The sequence below is a fragment of the Oncorhynchus masou genome, unplaced genomic scaffold (assembly GCF_036934945.1).
Source record: "Oncorhynchus masou masou isolate Uvic2021 unplaced genomic scaffold, UVic_Omas_1.1 unplaced_scaffold_659, whole genome shotgun sequence".
NCBI classification, from domain to species: domain Eukaryota; kingdom Metazoa; phylum Chordata; class Actinopteri; order Salmoniformes; family Salmonidae; genus Oncorhynchus; species Oncorhynchus masou.
The window spans coordinates 331,220-340,167 of record NW_027013031.1 but is presented as its reverse complement, the minus strand read 5'-3'; the positions used below and the strand labels follow the sequence as shown (position 1 = coordinate 340,167).

At 47.1% G+C, this 8,948-nt stretch overlaps 1 pseudogene; it reads left to right on the top strand.

Annotated features, from left to right (window-relative positions):
• The first annotated feature begins 8 nt into the window (after window positions 1–8).
• On the top strand, window positions 9–4,238 carry LOC135536740 (FAD-linked sulfhydryl oxidase ALR-like; annotated as a pseudogene).
• Window positions 4,239–8,948: the final 4,710 nt, after the last annotated feature.

Sequence of the window (8,948 nt, the reverse complement as noted above, 5' to 3'; positions counted from 1 at the left end):
TCTAACGTTAAATACCTGGAAAAATAGTTCCTGGTCAAATATCAAGGAGTTTACTGAACACTGATCGAGTGGACTTACTGCCCTACATGTTTAGAATAAATTCAGACATGTGTAGTTGGTGAACATGGAGGCCGGGTGTCATATATAGAACACATGGAGGAGGAGCTATAAAGCGTTATAACGGAAGCGTCCTTCAGCCGCGGGTTCTGGTCCGATGACAGATCCTTCCCACGGTAACACAGCGGACATGGCCGCGTCCACCGGAGGATCATCCACCGCGGGCATCCAGGGGTTCCCCATCATAACCGGCAGCCCCCTGGAGGACAGCACCGGTAAGGACCCGGAGCAGACCGGAGAACCGAAGAAAAAGCCGTGCAGGGCTTGTACCGACTTCAAGTCGTGGATGAAGGTCCAGAAAACGCCACAGACCCCAACAGCAGCGTCACAGGTGAGCATGGCTCTCGACCTTAGCCCCTCCCGAGTCCGTACGGGAGTTGCAACGATGGGACAAGACTGGAACTACTACCAATTGGATTTCACTAAATTTGAGAGAGAACGGGATTTTAAGAAATATAAGATTTTTTAAATGTTTTATTCCATGGGAGAGAAACTGTGAATTTAATTATCTGCAGTTGACATAGCTAAGTGGAAGAATACTCTTATTGCAATGTGGGTGGCTCTTAAAATAGTCTTTGGTTGTGCATAGTGTAGTTTTCGGCACAAGGTGTTGCCAGGGAACAGCACCCTCTTCGATGTAGGAGGTGAATATCTGCAATACGGATTGGCTCCCATGCTGAGGTGAAGAGCTCAGAAGTCCCTGCCCTCTCCAGAAGTCCCTGCCCTCTCCAGAAGTCCCTGCCCTCTCCAGAAGTCCCTGCCCTCTCCAGAAGTCCCTGCCCTCTCCAGAATAGCCTTCTCTCGAGATCTTTGACAGCTGGATCTGCTAACCTTTCACCCTCCTCCGTGGCCATAAATTAATTAAACTGAAAATAAATTAAACTATTTACCCATTTAATAACCAGACCTTCATACAAACTTGCTCTATGCTGAATTCTTGACGCACAGTCGACTGTTCTGCAATATGCTGCCAGCACAGCCACAAGTGAGCCACGAATGATTTACTGCTACTGACGGCCAGTTTCACTACCGTGCATTCTAATTCCACTCTCATGATTTACTGCTACTGACGGCCAGTTTCACTACCGTGCATTCTAATTCCACTCTCATGATTTACTGCTACTGACGGCCAGTTTCATTACCGTGCATTCTAATTCCACTCTCATGATTTACTGCTACTGACGGCCAGTTTCACTACCGTGCATTCTAATTCCACTCTCATGATTTACTGCTACTGACGGCCAGTTTCACTACCGTGCATTCTAATTCCACTCTCATGATTTACTGCTACTGACGGCCAGTTTCACTACCGTGCATTCTAATTCCACTCTCATGATTTACTGCTACTGACGGCCAGTTTCACTACCGTGCATTCTAATTCCACTCTCATGATTTACTGCTACTGACGGCCAGTTTCACTACCGTGCATTCTAATTCCACTCTCATGATTTACTGCTACTGACGGCCAGTTTCACTACCGTGCATTCTAATTCCACTCTCATGATTTACTGCTACTGACGGCCAGTTTCACTACCGTGCATTCTAATTCCACTCTCATGATTTACTGCTACTGACGGCCAGTTTCACTACCGTGCATTCTAATTCCACTCTCATGATTTACTGCTACTGACGGCCAGTTTCACTACCGTGCATTCTAATTCCACTCTCATGATTTACTGCTACTGACGGCCAGTTTCACTACCGTGCATTCTAATTCCAGCGTCTGCATTCTCGTTCACGCGTATAAAAACACACCTTTTGATTTGGCCTTTAGAAACTGACTGTCCTCTCAGGCTGAAGGTTATGAGCGTCAACCTACCGTAAAGATACTTGTTTGCGACAAACGTCAACCGACCATAAAGCTACTTGTTTGAGACAAACGTCAACCGACCATAAAGCTACTTGTTTGACACAAACATCACTGTTTATGTAGCTGATAAGATGTTTCCTCATGGACACCTCTGTTAGCTGCCACTTTATTCTGACTCGGCCAGGCCTCTACTATTATCTAATAGAGGATCTATTTAGATTAGTAAACCTGAATGATGTCAGTGTGGATAGTCTACCAACTCCGCATGCGTTTCATCATGTTGAGTAATGATGACTTGGTAATGCCCATCAGACAACTCAGTCAAGCAGAATGTGTGTCTCTGTATCCCTGTGTGTGTTTGTGTGTAGGCGGCCCCAGCTGAGCATGTGGAGCCCCAGCGGCAGCCGGAGTGTCCGCTGGACAGGGAAGAGTTAGGGCGTAACACCTGGTCCTTCCTGCACACCATGGCAGCTTACTACCCAGACCGGCCCTCCCCAGACAGCAGACAGACATGGGACAGTTCATCAACCTCTTCTCTAAGGTCTTCCCCTGCGAGGAGTGTGCTGAGGACCTGCGGACAAGGTCAGGGGTTAGAGGTTATGTTATTGTGTGTTACGTTGGCTGGTGTTGAGAGATGTATTATTGGATCTAGTGGGTTAAAGGTCACAGATGACTGGCAGGAGATACAGGTCCACTTCCTGCCCAACTAGATACCCAGGAGTAGCATTGCATCAATCAATGGTTGCATGCCACGTCATCCACTATGCAGTCGGGCGTCAGATTGCTATATTATATGTGGTTAGCTGATCTGTTAAATACCTGTCCAGGCATTGTAAGATCGTCTGCAATATAGTCGGGTAGGGACTCCACCAGTGTTGACTAAATGACATCACTTCCTGTTTCCTCAGGCTGAAGACCAATCAGCCAGACGCCAGTAGTCGCCATGCCCTCTCCCAGTGGCTGTGTGGCATCCATAACGGCATCAACGCTCGGCTGGGGAAGCAGCCGTTTGACTGTTCCCACGTGGATGAGAGGTGGAGGGACGGTTGGAAAGATGGCAGCTGTGACTGACTCATTACCTGGGAACTAAGAGCTACAGGACACGTCTATTCACATCCCGTTGCCTGTATGGTACCATTCAGGGAACTATCTGGCATCTGACACAGAGACTATGTTCTATTTTCTGATTGGCTACGGATCTCTCTGCTCTGCCCAGATCTACATGATGTTCACTATCTATCTGTTGTCCAGTGTTTACAGAAAGTATTCATACCCCTGGACTTATTACACATGTTGTTGTGTTACAGCCTGAATTCAACATTGATTAAATACCCCATAATGACATCACAATACCCCATAATGACATCACAATAACCCATAATGACATTACACTACCCCATAATGACATCACACTACCCCATAATGACATCACACTACCCCATAATGACATCACACTACCCCATAATGACATCACACTACCCCATAATGACATCACACTACCCCATAATGACATTACAATAACCCATAATGACATTACACTACCCCATAATGACATCACACTACCCCATAATGACATCACACTACCCCATAATGACATCACACTACCCCATAATGACATCACACTACCACATAATGACATCACAATACCCCATAATGACATTACAATAACCCATAATGACAAAAGTGAAAACAGGTTTTTAGAAATGTTATCAAATGTATTGATAATGAAATACAGAAATATCTCATTTTACAAGTATTCACACCCCTGAGTCATGTTTGAATCATCTTTGGTATCGATTTACAGCTGTGAGTCTTTCTGGCTAAGCTTTGTGGGTAATTCTCTAAGAACTTTTCGCACTTGGATTGTACAATATTTGTACATTATATTTTTTGCATGTGTTGGAATACTCCCAGTATGTTGGGAAGCAGACAACCAGGTTTTCCTCTAGGATTTTGTCTGTGCTTCGCTCTATTCAGTTTATTTTTATCCTAAAAAACTCCCCTAGTCTTTGCCGATGACAAGCATACCCATAACATGATGCAGCCACCTCATCATTGAAAATATGAAGAGTGTTACTCAGTGATGTTGTTTGGATTTGCCCCAAAAGTTGAAGTTTAACTTTAGTGCCTTATTGCAAACAGGATGCATGTTTGGACTATTTCTATTCTGTACAGGTGTCCTTCTTTTCACTCTGTCTATTGGGTATTGAGGAGTAACTACAAAGTTGTTGATCCATCCTCGTTTTTCTCATATGATCACAGCCATTAAACTCTAACTGTTTTGCAGTCACCATTGGCCTCATGGTGAAAACACTGAGCGGTTTCCTTCCTCTCCGTTAACCGAGTTAGAAAGGACGCCTGTATCATTCTAGTGACTGGGTGTATTGATACACCATCCGAAGTGTAATTAATAACTTCACCAGGCTCAAAGGTTTGATTCTCTGTTTGAAATTCACTGCTCAACCGGAGGGACCTTACAGATAATTGTGTGTGTGGGGTACAGAGATGAGGTAGTCATTGTGTGTGTGGGGTACAGAGATGAGGTAGTCATTGTGTGTGTGGGGTACAGAGATGAGGTAGTCATTGTGTGTGTGGGGTACAGATATGAGGGAGTCATTGTGTGTGTGGGGTACAGAGATGAGGTAGTCATTGTGTGTGTGGGGTACAGAGATGAGGTAGTCATTGTATGTGTGGGGTACAGAGATGAGGTAGACATTGTGTGTGTGGGGTACAGAGATGAGGTAGTCATTGTGTGTGTGTGGGGTACAGAGATGAGGTAGTCATTGTGTGTGTGGGGTACAGAGATGAGGTAGTCATTGTATGTGTGGGGTACAGAGATGAGGTAGTCATTGTATGTGTGGGGTACAGAGATGAGGTAGTCATTGTGTGTGTGGGGTACAGAGATGAGGTAGACATTGTGTGTGTGGGGTACAGAGATGAGGTAGACATTGTGTGTGTGGGGTACAGAGATGAGGTAGTCATTGTGTGTGTGGGGTACAGAGATGAGGTAGTCATTGTGTGTGTGGGGTACAGAGATGAGGTAGTCATTGTGTGTGTGGGGTACAGAGATGAGGTAGTCATTGGGTGTGTGGGGTACAGAGATGAGGTAGTCATTGTGTGTGTGGGGTACAGAGATGAGGTAGTCATTGTGTGTGTGGGGTACAGAGATGAGGTAGTCATTGTATGTGTGGGGTACAGAGATGAGGTAGTCATTCAAAAATCATGTTATTATTGCACACAGAGTGAGTCCATGTGTTAAGCACATTTCTACTCCGGAACTCATTTAGAACAAAGGGGTTTAATCAAATCAAATGTTGTGTCACGGCGGCGAAATGCTGAATACCAACTATGCAGTTCAGAAAAATACATGTCAAGTAAAATATAAGAAAGAAAAGTAACAAATAATTAAAGAACAGCAATAACAAGGCTATATACAGGGGGTACCGGTACAGAGTCAATGTGGAGGCTGTATACAGGGGGTACCGATACAGAGTCAATGTGGAGGCTGTATACAGGGGGGACCGGTACAGAGTCAATGTGGAGGCTGTATACAGGGGGTACCGGTACAGAGTCAATGTGGAGGCTATATACAGGGGGTACCGGTACAGAGTCAATGTGGAGGCTATATACAGGGGGTACCGATACAGAGTCAATGTGGAGGCTGTATACAGGGGGTACCGGTACAGAGTCAATGTGGAGGCTTTATACAGGGGGTACCGATACAGAGTCAATGTGGAGGCTGTATACAGGGGGTACCGATACAGAGTCAATGTGGAGGCTATATACAGGGGGTACCGATACAGAGTCAATGTGGAGGCTATATACAGGGGGTACCGATACAGAGTCAATGTGGAGGCTATATACATGGGGTACCGATACAGAGTCAATGTGGAGGCTATATACAGGGGGTACCGATACAGAGTCAATGTGGAGGCTATATACAGGGGGTACCGATACAGAGTCAATGTGGAGGCTATATACATGGGGTACCGGTACAGAGTCAATGTGGAGGCTATATACAGGGGGGACCGGTACAGAGTCAATGTGGAGGCTGTATACAGGGGGTACCGATACAGAGTCAATGTGGAGGCTATATACAGGGGTTACCGATACAGAGTCAATGTGGAGGCTATATACAGGGGGTACCGATACAGAGTCAATGAGGAGGCTATATACAGGGGGTACCGATACAGATTCAATGAGGAGGCTATATACAGGGGGTACCGATACAGAGTCAATGTGGAGGCTATATACAGGGGGGGTACCGATACAGAGTCAATGAGGAGGCTATATACAGGGGGTACCGATACAGAGTCAATGTGGAGGCTATATACAGGAGGTACCGGTACAGAGTCAATGTGGAGGCTATATACAGGGGGTACCGATACAGAGTCAATGAGGAGGCTATATACAGGGGGACCGATACAGAGTCAATGTGGAGGCTATATACAGGGGGTACCGGTACAGAGTCAATGTGGAGGCTATATACAGGGGGACCGATACAGAGTCAATGTGGAGGCTGTATACAGGGGGTACCGATACAGAGTCAATGTGGAGGCTATATACAGGGGGTACCGGTCCAGAGTCAATGTGGAGGCTATATACAGGGGGTACCGGTACAGAGTCAATGTGGAGGCTGTATACAGGGGGGACCGATACAGAGTCAATGTGGAGGCTGTATACAGGGGGTACCGATACAGAGTCAATGTGGAGGCTATATACAGGGGGTACCGGTACAGAGTCAATGTGGAGGCTATATACAGGGGGTACCGGTACAGAGTCAATGTGGAGGCTGTATACAGGGGGTACCGGTACAGAGTCAATGTGGAGGCTGTATACAGGGGGGACCGATACAGAGTCAATGTGGAGGCTATATACAGGGGGTACCGGTACAGAGTCAATGTGGAGGCTATATACAGGGGTACCGGTACAGAGTCAATGAGGAGGCTATATACAGGGGGTACCGATACAGAGTCAATGTGGAGGCTATATACAGGGGGTACCGGTACAGAGTCAATGTGGAGGCTGTATACAGGGGGTACCGATACAGAGTCAATGTGGAGGCTGTATACAGGGGGGACCGATACAGAGTCAATGTGGAGGCTATATACAGGGGGTACCGGTACAGAGTCAATGTGGAGGCTATATACAGGGGGGACCGATACAGAGTCAATGTGGAGGCTATATACAGGGGGACTGGTACAGAGTCAATGTGGAGGCTGTATACAGGGGGTACCGATACAGAGTCAATGTGGAGGCTGTATACAGGGGGTACCGATACAGAGTCAATGTGGAGGCTATATACAGGGGGTACCGATACAGAGTCAATGTGGAGGCTATATACAGGGGGTACCGATACAGAGTCAATGAGGAGGCTATATACAGGGGGTACCGATACAGAGTCAATGAGGAGGCTATATACAGGGGGTACCGATACAGAGTCAATGTGGAGGCTATATACAGGGGGTACCGATACAGAGTCAATGTGGAGGCTATATACAGGGGGTACCGATACAGAGTCAATGAGGAGGCTATATACAGGGTGTACCGATACAGAGTCAATGAGGAGGCTATATACAGGGGGTACCGATACAGAGTCAATGTGGAGGCTATATACAGGGGGTACCGATACAGAGTCAATGAGGAGGCTATATACAGGGGGTACCGATACAGAGTCAATGTGGAGGCTATATACAGGGGGTACCGGTACAGAGTCAATGGGGAGGCTATATACAGGGGGTACCGATACAGAGTCAATGAGGAGGCTATATACAGGGGGTACCGATACAGAGTCAATGTGGAGGCTATATACAGGGGGTACCGGTACAGAGTCAATGTGGAGGCTGTATACAGGGGGTACCGATACAGAGTCAATGTGGAGGCTATATACAGGGGGGACCGATACAGAGTCAATGTGGAGGCTATATACAGGGGGTACCGGTACAGAGTCAATGTGGAGGCTATATACAGGGGGGACCGATACAGAGTCAATGTGGAGGCTGTATACAGGGGGTACCGATACAGAGTCAATGTGGAGGCTATATACAGGGGGTACCGGTCCAGAGTCAATGTGGAGGCTATATACAGGGGGTACTGGTACAGAGTCAATGTGGAGGCTGTATACAGGGGGGACCGATACAGAGTCAATGTGGAGGCTATATACAGGGGGTTATGGTACAGAGTCAATGTGGAGGCTATATACAGGGGGTACCGATACAGAGTCAATGTGGAGGCTATATACAGGGGGTACCGATACAAAGTCAATGTGGAGGCTATATACAGGGGGGACCGATACAGAGTCAATGTGGAGGCTGTATACAGGGGGTACCGATACAGAGTCAATGTGGAGGCTATATACAGGGGGTACCGGTCCAGAGTCAATGTGGAGGCTATATACAGGGGGTACCGGTACAGAGTCAATGTGGAGGCTGTATACAGGGGGACCGATACAGAGTCAATGTGGAGGCTATATACAGGGGGACCGATACAGAGTCAATGTGGAGGCTATATACAGGGGGACCGATACAGAGTCAATGTGGAGGCTATATACAGGGGGTACCGATACAGAGTCAATGTGGAGGCTGTATACAGGGGGTACCGATACAGAGTCAATGTGGAGGCTATATACAGGGGGTACCGGTACAGAGTCAATGTGGAGGCTATATACAGGGGGTACCGATACAGAGTCAATGTGGAGGCTATATACAGGGGGTACCGGTACAGAGTCAATGTGGAGGCTATATACAGGGGGTACCGATACAGAGTCAATGTGGAGGCTATATACAGGGGGTACCGATACAGAGTCAATGTGGAGGCTATATACAGGGGGTACCGATACAGAGTCAATGTGGAGGCTATATACAGGGGGTACCGATACAGAGTCAATGTGGAGGCTGTATACAGGGGGTACCGGTACAGAGTCAATGTTCGGGGCTGTATACAGGGGGTACCGATACAGAGTCAATGTGGAGGCTGTATACAGGGGGTACTGGTACAGAGTCAATGTGGAGGCTATATACAG